Genomic DNA, 10,000 nt, shown 5'->3' on the forward strand with positions numbered 1-10,000 from the left:
ATGATGATGATAATGATGATGGGGATGATGAATACCAACCAATTCAGCGAGGCAGTTGTGGCAAATTGCCACACAGTTTAATCTGTTGACAACAAAGCTGTGATTGTGGTAGTTGCCGTAAAAGACAGTCGGCTTTGTGTTGGTGTCCATAAAATATATATAAATATACATATTTTGGTGTTGGTGTGTGGTTTAGTGTTAATTTTGTTAGGGTTTTATATGAATGGTGATTTAGTTATATGTATATATAGTGTTAAGTTTTGATTAGTTTTAAGTGTTTATTTTGATTGCTGATAGTTTGATTTATTATAGTTTGTAAGAAATATATAATTCTAAGGTCATGTTTTTGTTTATTTTGTCCTTTTGTCTAAGAATCTGGTTCTAGATAACGTCAGGGGAAAGTTTGTATTGCGGAGACAATTGTCAGAAGTAAGATTCAAAGGTGTGGGGGTTAATTTTTGCAACATCCCGCCACATTATTTTGGCGCCCGAACAGGGACTGCCGAGGTGGGATTGAAGCTGGACTCTTTGACGAAGGACTGATAGGATAAGAAATTATATTAAGGTTAGAGAAAAATGGAAGGTAAATTAAATGCTTTAGAGGAGGAATTGCGGCATTATTAAGAACGGGAGCAGATGTTGATAGTTGAGAAAAAGAGGTTGCTAGTGGAGAATAAGAGGTTGAACTGGGAGAATGAGGCGATGCAAAAGGAGCTTAGGGGGTTGAAAGGAACTGTAGAGAGAGTGGAAGAATGTGTTGAGATGAGCATGAAAGAGAATGAGGAACGAATGGAGAACCGATTGGAAGCTATGGTGGGGCAAGTCATGGGGATGACGAAAACTATAATGGCTGAAGGTGCAGTCGGAGGAGTGTCCTCAGCTTCAGGTAATGGGTTGATAGTGGATGAGAAGGCTAAGGTTAGTGATAATGGGAAAGGAAGTGATAGTGATAGTAATAGTAATAAGGAGAGTGAGATTGAAGATAAGGGAATAAGGCATAGTAAGGATGAACAAAAATGTGATAGGAATCATGAGAAGAAAGGTAAAAGTGGCGTGAAGAAAGGGAAGAAAAAGTATCAGGCTGATAACAAGGACGATCGTGAATGGGTGAAAGTGGCGAGTAAGAAAAGGGCTAGGAAGAGTATGATCAAGGATAGGAGTATGACTGTGCAATTAGATTCCTTATAGTCTAGCGAGGAAGTAGGAAACAAGAAGGAAGGTAGCAGTGATGATAGCAGTGAGAATGAACGTGATGTGTGTAAGACTGTGTTTATGAGAGAGGTACCTCGGTGTGAAAGGTTCAATGAGCATAGTAGTAGGGATGTATACGAGTTTTTCAAGGAGTATAAGAGGTATTGTCAGGATAAGCATGGTGATAGTAAAAGAGTTTGGGCTAGGGAGGTAGGAAAATATTTGACTGGGTATTTGTTGACGATGTATGGAGTGATAATGAGTGTAGGTGACGTCGATTATGAAAGTGTGAAAAAGAGAATAATTGAACAGGTAAAACGTATGAAAGGGAGTGTTAAGTATAAGCGTATAAATGATTTTGATGAAGCACGGATGAATGCAGGGGAAGCGATATCGATGTATGCATGTAGGCTGGAAACTTTAGCTAGGGAGAAGTATAATGATGAAGGTATAAATGAGAATAAGGAGTTGATGAAGAAGTTTTTGGCTACTGTACCCGAGAATGTTGCCAAGTTTGTTAATTTGAAACGGAAGGAGAAAATGAGGTTGAAAAAAGGAAGATTGACATGGGATGATATTTTAGAGATAGTTGAGGATTACGAGTTGGGTAGATGTATGAAAGAAAGTAAATCTGTGAGTGTAAGAACTGGAATGGAGGAAAGTGTGCCAGAATTTGTTAGTTTTAGAGATGCTGTTATGAGAAGACCGATGAGGGTAGCTGATAGTGTAGTAGATAGGAGTGTTAGGGCGAGTAATGTGGGAATACCTGTAAGGACAAATGAAGGGTTTAGGCAAGGGAATCAGGTTTGGAGGGATAGGGGTGCTAGTGCGCTGCAAGGTAGGTCAGGTAGTTGTATCCGTGAAGAGAAGTGTTATAGATGTGGGAAAGTAGGACATAAGAAGAATGAATGTAGATGTGCTCTAGGTGCTTGTTTTGGATGAGGTGAGGTAGGGCATAGAATTAGCGAGTGCAAGAAAGAGAAAGGGGTAAAATGTTATCAGTGTGGTATGACATTTGCACATAGCGAGTGGATGTCGTAGTAAATATATGAATGTAATTTGTGGTAATTGTGATAAGGATGGTCATTATGCTAGCTAGAATGTGCAAGGAGCCGCGGGGTAAGTGTACTGAATGTGGTGTAGATAGGCATGTACCTAGAGTGTGTAGGAAGAAGAGATTAAGTCAGACAGGATGTTCGGGAAACTAGAGTGTAAGAGGGTTCAGCTGGGTGAGTCCTCCTGTGTGTGTGGAAAGAATAGGATTAATGTTTGTGAGAATTGGATGAGTAATTGATTGGAAATGAGCAATTATGATCCTAGTATGCATGAGAAATTAGGGCTGAAAAATAAACAATTAGTGTTAGTTGAATATAGGAAAAAGAGGCGTTTGAAAGTTTTAAGTGAGGAGAAAGTGCAAGTGAATTTTATACATAAAAGTGAGAATAGTAATAAGTATGACAAGAGTGTAAATGTACAAGTGAGTGTGGAAGATAAATGTATTAATACAGATGAATCATGGCTGAGTATGAATGATACCTATAGGGTATGTGGCTTTTCCTTAGGTGATGTAAAAGAAAGGATGACGAATGCGAGAGTGAGGGATATGAGAATGATAAGTAGTATGAATGAATCTTTTATTAAAGTTGAAAATGGTTTTTATGAAATGGATGAATTGCTGACAAAAATAAGTGAGATTTTAGGGCCTTCTTCAACCTAGCTACGACCAGGGATGGTCAGACAATGGCTGCTGATGATTCATCAGGTAGACCTATGCTCCCCAAAACCCTCATTCCTAGTTCACAAAGATGGTGTAGTAGCAGATAGAAGAAACTATTGAGCTTGAGCAGGAATCGAGCCATATTTCGGCATAATCGTCAGGCTGATAATACTTCTCGGATATCATGAATATTTTTTCGAGAGCCATAAAGTATTTTTTTCTTCATTTTATAAATCAATAATAGCCTGTAAGGTAATCATAGTCATCAGTGGAAGAACCATAGAGGTTTATCTATAGAAGGAGAAATTGCTCACTTCTCAGTCCTACAAGCTAAATATACACTAGATACGATTTCAGGGGAAAGGATTTAGCAAGCTAAAAAAAAAAAAAAAAAAAAAAGAAAAAAAAAAAAAAATTATTTATTAGACAGTGCTTCAACCAAAAAAATTCATCTAACCCAATACTTATCCACAGAAATTTTAGTGATGAAAGGATGCTCAAATAGAATTAATTCATATGATTGGTTATTAGTTTTGCATTCACTATGTCTTTTTTTCTATATATAATCTAGGAAGAACAATGAGAATATTGATTGCAGTGATAATATTATATGCTGTGAAAAATATATTATTAAAACACACAAAAATAACATGAATATATGGTTTCATTTGGCGATGGTGACCATTGTGAATTGCAGTTAATTAGTCATCCCTGTCATTTTTTACATCTACAACTTCCTCAGATAATCTTCCACGCCTAAATCAAATTGTAAAAGAATATTAAAAATTTGCAAGCACACAGCTAAGGAACACTTACCGACAGATCGACACTCGGTAACACATGTTTTCCTTGGCAACGCCGCTAGCTAGCCACCGGTAACAGGCCCTTTCCTCTTGATCCGTCGTGCGAAGAATACTTTCTCAACATTCGTGGTGTGACGGACCGAGAGAAGGTTGTAAACTCAAAGGCAAGATAAGAGAAAATGAGTTAATTTATTATAGAACACTCTCCTTTATATACAAAACCTTAAGGCAACAGGAAATGACATGTTCGAAAAACAAACAATGTTACATAGGAGAAACGCAGACAAGTTTATTCCGGTTGTTTTTAGTGGGAGGGAAGAGCGAAGATACAAGCATAATATATACAAAAAAAATTATGTACGATCGTTTGACACACGGTTGGTACATGGCTTCCCCCCCCCCCTAAAAATAACATACTGTACATGTTAAATAGGACGCCTTGATCTAGAGAGGCAAACTGTAGGCGGGTCATCTGACAGAAGATAAGAAGGTTTATGACGATCAATGGAGACCCAGTCTTCTTTGCCACGAATGTTTAGTAAGAATGCTTTCGGACTGCGATGGATCACAAGGAAAGCGCCCGTGTAAGGGGGTGTTAGCGGTGGCTTGCAAGTGTCGTTGTGCACTAGCTTCTCTGGGGGCTTGTAAGTCTGGCGGCATGGAGTAAATTTTCCCACGACATGATGTATGCGCTGGAGATCGTCGGAGGATGTTGTAGAAGGAAAAAGTTCGGCAGGGACGACCAATGGGTCGCCATACACCATTTCAGCTGCTGAGACGTCGAGGGCGTCTTTAGGAGTGGTCCCTAGTACAAGGAGGACCCAGGGAAGCTGAGTAAACCAGTTGGAATCCTTGTGGTGGGACATCAAAGCTGCTTTGAGGGTGCGTGGAAACGTTCAACCATTTCATTGGCAGCGGGGTTGTAGACCGTTGTCTGATGTAGGGTGATACCCAGGAGATTCGCTAATGATATCCACAATTGAGAGGTGAAAGTGGTTCCCCTGTCGGACGTAATATGCTTAGGGATATCAAATCTTGCAATCCATCCAGAAAGTAAAGCAGATGTACATGAGGCGGACATTGCAGTTTCCATGGGAATGGCTTCAGGCCAACGGGTGGAGCGGTCGATGACGATAAACAGGTAACGATGTCCTTGTGATGTGGGTAAGGTGCCTACAACGTCGACGTGAATGTGTACGAAACGATGCTGAGGTTGAGGAAAGGTGCCCACTCCTGAATCCGTGTGTCGATGTACTTTGGAAGTTTGGCAAGAAGTGCAGGGGCGGACCTAATCCTTAGCATCCTTAGAAATGCCGTGCCAAATGAATTTTGCCTTCAGCAGCTGTGCAGTAGAACGGCACGAGGGATGTGAAATCCCGTGAATGAAATCAAACACCTGCCATCGCATGGGAGCAGGAATCCAAGGTCGCGGTCTACCAGTACTGACGTCACAGAAGAGTGTGGTGTTGGAGTCTTCAAGGGGGAAGCCTTCCCATCAAAGGGACGTGCAGGATGTCTTACATGCTTGATACTCCGGATCCTGTCGTTGGTCTTCAGCCAGGGCATTGTAATCCAATCCCAGTTGAACGGCAGCCAACGTGTTTCTTGATAGGGCATCGGCCACGGGATTAATTTTCCCAGGGACATATTGGAGGGTGCAATTGTATTCAGCCATGATGGAGAGATGTCGGCGTTGCCGGGCGGACCAGGCATCAGACTGTCGAGTAAAGGCGTGCACCAGAGGCATGTGGTCTGTGCGAATGACGAAGGTTGTACCTTCTAAAAAATTGCGAAAGTGACAGACAGCCAAGTGCACCGCCAGCAATTCTCGACAGTTTTCTGCTGAAGGAGGCCAATGGGCGGGGCGAGCCGTTGACCACCTGCTCAAGTACTGCACCAATAGCGACATCGCTTGCATCGGTGTAGAGAAGGAGAGGGGCATGTGGGATAGGAAAAGTGAGAGCTGCAGCAGTTGATAGGGCCTTCTTTGCTTTGCAGAAGGCTGTTTCTTGAAGGGGACCCCACTTCAGATCCTTTGGCTTGCACTTGAGGGAGGCATAGAGGGGAGCAAGAGTGGCGGCAATTGCTGGCAGAAAACGGTGATAATAGTTGATCATGCCCAAGAATTCCTGCAGAGCTTTGACGGTCGAGGGCGAGAGGAAGTTCTGAACGGCTGCTACCTTCTCAAGGAGGGGATGAACTCCTTCAGGGGTGATGCGGTGCCTTAGAACGACACTTCGTTGGCGCCAAAGGTACACTTGTCGTACCGGACTACAAGGCCTTTTTGTTGCAGGCGGTCCAGCACGATGCGCAGGTGACGGAGGTGTTCCTCTTTTGAGGAAGAGAACACAAGCATGTCATCCAAGTAACATACACAGAAAGGGAGGTCCCCTAAGATGCCATCCATGAGACGTTGAAACGTGGTCCCAGCCTTACGAAGGCCAAAAGAGGAGTAATTGGAGATGTATGTACCAAACGGAGTGGTGATGGCAGTCTTGGTGATGTCATCTGGGTTCATAGGCACCTGATAATACCCCTTAAGGAGGTCGAGCATAGAGATGTTTGGGAGTGGGCAGTGATCCGGTTCTGTTTGCATGTTCAGGCGCCTGTAATCCCCGCAGGGTCGGAGGGAGCCATCTATCTTCAGAACGATGTGTAAGGGTAACGACTATGGGCTGGAAGCCTATTGGCAAAAGCCCATTTCCTCCATTTCGGCGAACGTCTGTTTGGCGGCTGCAAGACATCTGAATTTTGCGAAGACTGGGGGTCCAGTCATCTTGATATGGTGATAAATACCGTGCTTGGCAGGAACCGTGGGCGTTTGGCAAAGTTCTGGACGGAAAACTTCTGGGTACGACGTGAGGAGGTGGGCGTAGGCATCCGTGGGTGCACTAATGGGGAAAGCGAGGTTAGAGGGGGCTGGTTGAAGAGGCGTCAACAAGTACGAGTCTGCGTTGACCAATCGTCGGTGGGTGACATCAACCAGATGGTGGAAATGAGAGAGGAAATCCGCACCGAGGATTAGCAATTTGACGTCAGCAACGAGAAACTTCCAATTGAATTTACCATTTCCGAACTATAATGTGAGGTTCTCATAACCGTAGGTGGGTATCGCAGATCCGTTGGCAGCTACTAAGCGTATGTTGGCAGATGTAGACAGACTACGTCGGGTCTTGAAGAGTTTCCTTGGCAAAAGAGAACGACAAGCACCTGTGTCTACCAAAAATCGCACGCCCGTTCCTGCATCATGTAAAAAGAAAAGATTAGAAACATGGGAGGCCACCGCCACGAGCGATGGCCTACTTACATGTTTTTTGGCCACTGACAATCCTCGGCACATTTCTTCGCGGTTGCCCCGAATCTGAAGTGGTAGTAGCAAAATTGCGTCTGATAGGAGGTAGTAATTGGCTGTAGAAGTCGTTTGTTGGGGGGCGAGCGGTTGCTGGGGGGTGGGCGGCTTTGTCGCTGCTTTGGCACGTCACGGGATAGGCGTGTATGTCTTACAGCATTTATGTCAGCTTCGGTTGACGTTGAATAGTCATCCTCTTTGTCAGGGGTGGAGGCGTTGATGGAGGTCTGGAAGTGGCTGTCCATAAGGGCGTGGGCTTTGATCATCAAGTCTGTTATGGGTATAGGTCTGGGTAAACGGCGTATCCAAATGGCACGAAGTAGGTTCACCTCACGAGGAGAGCCGTCTGCAGCAGTTTGAAGGCGAGCGATACTGATCATTTCCCTGAGGGCAAGCGAAGCCCTTTGGTCCCCCAACGGTTGTTGTGAGAGCTGAAAAAGCTTTGCTATACGAGCGGCTGGCGATGGCGAGTACTGCTGCAGAAGGTATGTTTTGAGGGCATCATACGCAATTGGGGTGTCTCCTTGTTCACAAAGCCAGTCGGATATTTCCGGGAAGGTGTCCTCGGGTATCGCCGCTAGAACATAATCTGCTTTGGTGGTTAAGCGAGTCACGCCCTTGACGTGAAACTGGACTTCTGCACGCTGAAACCAAGCAAACGCCTTTCTGCTGGCGAACGATGAAAGTTTCAATGGAGCAGTCGCAGCGCCAACTTCTGTAGAGTCCGCCATAGCATCAACGATGGAGGGGCGAGGGGGTTGGGTGTGGAAGGCGGTGGGAGCGAGTCGACTTCAGGAGTCACCAATGTGACTGACCGAGAGAAGGTTGTGAACTCAAAGGCAGTATGAGAGCCACTGAGTTAATTTATCATAGAACACTCTCCTTTATATACAAAACCATAAGGCAACAGGAAATGACATGTTCGAGAAACAGACAATGTAACATATGAGAAACGCAGACAAGTTTATTCTGGTTCTTTTTAGTGCGAGGGATGAGCGAAGATACAAGCATAATATATACAAAATGAATTAAATACTATCATGTGACACACGGTTGGTACAGTGACAAAGAAGTTTGGGTCTCTATTCATGTCATAAAACCTACCTTTATCATGTCAGATGACCCGTTTACTGTACGTCTCTCTGGGGCAGGGTGCCTTCTTTCACATGCACGTCATTTTTATGTGTGGGGGGGAGGGGGGCATGTATCGCACGTATATCATACACGCTCGTACACTTGAAGGTATTTTATTTTATTTCATTTATTTATCTTTTTAATTAATTAATTAATCAATTTATTTTTTTTTATTCCTACTCACTGTTCCAGTTACAGATAACAAACCAACTTGTGGAAGTTTGCTAGATCATTATTATTATTTTTTTATTTTAGTTTTTTATTTTTGTGATGATCTTGCTCGAGAGTCCTGGCTGGTATATAAACTCAATGTCTGGTTAATGAAATTGAGTTGCATTCGCCTCGCCTTTCAGTAATAACCTATCAGTTTACTTACACATATACAGCGACGTATGTCCATACAGTAACAGATCTCACGAAATGGATATAGTGCCTTATTTTTTTATACGTAATTTCAGGTGATTTGATTTCCATATTTTACTTAACCTAGCCATTATCTGATCTGATTGTTTCAATCTTTCATTAAAACGCGGTTCAAAAGACTGTATTGCATATTATAGTTCCTAAATATTTAAATGATTCTACCTCATTTATCCTTTCTCCTTCCAATGATATTCCATCTTCCATTGAATTTTCCAATCGAATGCTCTCTGTATTAAATATAACAAGAGGTTTGGCTCTGGGTAAATAGAAGGACAGCGTTGCAAATCTTTTCTTTTCGCTAAAAAGTAGTGTCATCAGCATATTTTATGGCAGTTTATTTCTTAATACCAATCCAATTTAATCCTTCTCCACTATCTTCACATGTTCTAATTCTTTCATAAGCCACGAGGAGGATAAACAACATAGGTGACATCGCATTCCCTTGAATATTCTGTTGTCCACTCGAATTTCGTCTGATAGGACTCTACTAATATTAACTTTCCACTCACTATATTCATGAACAGATTTGACTTAACTTATTTAAGAACTCCAATATAACGCAGGATGCTCAACAAGTTTGGTCCGTATAAATTATCAAAAGCTATTTCATTGTCCACAAATGCCATCAAAAGTGGATTTCTACATTTTACACATTGCTGTACAACATATATTAAAATGAACATATGTTCAGTACATCTGCCTTTACTAAACCCTCATTGTTCATATTCAAGCTTTTCATCAATCTTTTTCTCTAGTCTTTTTAGAATAAGGAAATGTCAGGTGTCCTTTTTTTGCCAATTTCACTAACACCTATGTTCCTTTCATCAGGTTTTGTCTGTTACCACCACATTTTAAAATATAATCTTAAAAGTAATCCAGGGTGGTGGTGTCACTTCTTATTCAGCAAATACTTTCTCATCAGTTACTCCATCGTATCCCAGTGCTTTTGATATCCTGACCTTTTTAATGATAGTTACCAATTCAAGATCACACTATTCATCCATGGACACATCAAGGTCTTTCACAGCTTCAGGTATATAAATAAGATTATTCCCTCCATATCTCCTGTGCATGACCTCAAAAACGTGTTTCATCAAAAGTTTTCTTTCTTCATCTTCTGTTGCTATAACAGATCAATCTCTCTTTTTTTATATGGACACATACTCCATTTCATAGCCACTACCTGAATTTATCACTTTGTAAGCCTCATCTGATCTCCTGTCAGAATATTCTTTCCACTCATTCCTGGTTTTTCTTTTGGCCTCACTATCAATACTGTAATACTAAGCATGCTCTACCTTGTGGTTTTCATTAATCCACCGAAAACATTTTACCATCAGATATTGAATAGTTAAATGAATTTAAAGCAAATCGATTTTAAAT

The sequence above is a fragment of the Palaemon carinicauda genome, chromosome 9, assembly GCF_036898095.1.
Source record: "Palaemon carinicauda isolate YSFRI2023 chromosome 9, ASM3689809v2, whole genome shotgun sequence".
Taxonomy (NCBI): domain Eukaryota; kingdom Metazoa; phylum Arthropoda; class Malacostraca; order Decapoda; family Palaemonidae; genus Palaemon; species Palaemon carinicauda.